Source organism: Chrysochloris asiatica, unplaced genomic scaffold, assembly GCF_000296735.1.
Source record: "Chrysochloris asiatica unplaced genomic scaffold, ChrAsi1.0 scaffold00025, whole genome shotgun sequence".
In the NCBI taxonomy this organism is placed as follows: domain Eukaryota; kingdom Metazoa; phylum Chordata; class Mammalia; order Afrosoricida; family Chrysochloridae; genus Chrysochloris; species Chrysochloris asiatica.
In genome coordinates, this window is record NW_006408543.1 from 24,403,437 (window position 1) to 24,404,745 (window position 1,309).

Genomic DNA, 1,309 nt, shown 5'->3' on the forward strand with positions numbered 1-1,309 from the left:
CAACCTTGAATTTCAAATTGATTTTGCAGTCCAGTGCATTAACGCACAGCACCATACCATGATTCCTATTAAATGATAGAGGACATCTAATACAGCCATTTCTACAGTAATAGGAAAGAAACTTCTAAGAAAGAAAGATTTTATAAACCCCGCTTTTTATATCCAATACTGAAGAGGATAACGTCAATGACTTTCCACACAAGAACTCACAACTTTATTCGCTGTGCTATCAAAATCTGTATTCTGATCCATTATGAGCACTAGACAAGATTCAAATATTACCAAAGAAAGAAACAATGCATGTTGTGGTCACCTATTCAACACCAGGGAGCACAGCATTCAGAACTCTCATCCAGGGAATTAAATACAGTCTGCCACATTCACTGGCATTTCTTCCAGTATAGTATTGTAGAAAGTCTCACCTTTTCTCCCAAATTGACCTCTCTGAAATCCTGTGAATATAATTTTCACAAATGGTAGACAGTTCATAGTTTTTAACCAAAGACACTTGTTGCACATCAATCCCACAAACCAACAAGTCTGTAGTGACCAAAACATGTCTTGACCCTGATCTGAATTCACTCATGATCACATCTCTTTCCTTCTGGTCCATATCACCATGTAGTGCAGACACTGTGAAGTCCCTAGCCTGCATTTTCTCAGTGAGCCCCTGCACCGGGTGCCCTGTGTAATCGTCAGGGTCTCATACAAATTACCAAGTGTATCCAGCTTCCATTCCTCTCTTTCAACATTAATATAAAACTGATTCTTTCAAGGGTCAATTCTCCTTTCTTCACCAGAATTCAAGTTGGTTCCCTCACGACCTTTTTAGTAACCTCCAATACATCAGTTGGTATGGTGGCAGAAAGTAACACCACCTGAAAACTTGCATTTAATTTTTGAAAAATCTCACAGATCTGATCCTTAAAACCTGAGCTCAACATTTCATCTGTTTCATCCAAAATGAACATTTTGATCCATTTTGGAGAAAGATGGTATCACCTGTTTAACATAGCAAACATTCTCCCTGGAGTTTTGTTCTCCCCACACCTCGAGTTTATTCCAGTGTAATAGCATCCTCAGTTCCTTGCTTTTAAAAAGTGTAGAAGGAACCTTCAGTCGGGTTAAAAAAAAAAAAAAAAAAGACAAATATCAAAATGTGATTATGGAAAGACATGATAAAAGTTATAATTAAAGTGCATATGCAATGATGATGCAGCAAGGGTTGAGAAGTCAAATGCTTAAAGAAAAAATAGAAAAGAATATTTGAATCAGGCTGAATTTAAGCTTTTGTTTTTACTAAAGTATT

General features: G+C 36.8%; 1 pseudogene; it reads right to left on the minus strand.

Moving 5' to 3' along the window:
- Nucleotides 1-360: 360 nt before the first annotated feature.
- On the minus strand, nt 361-1,028 carry LOC102822145 (annotated as a pseudogene).
- Between the last annotated feature and the right edge of the window lie 281 nt (nt 1,029-1,309).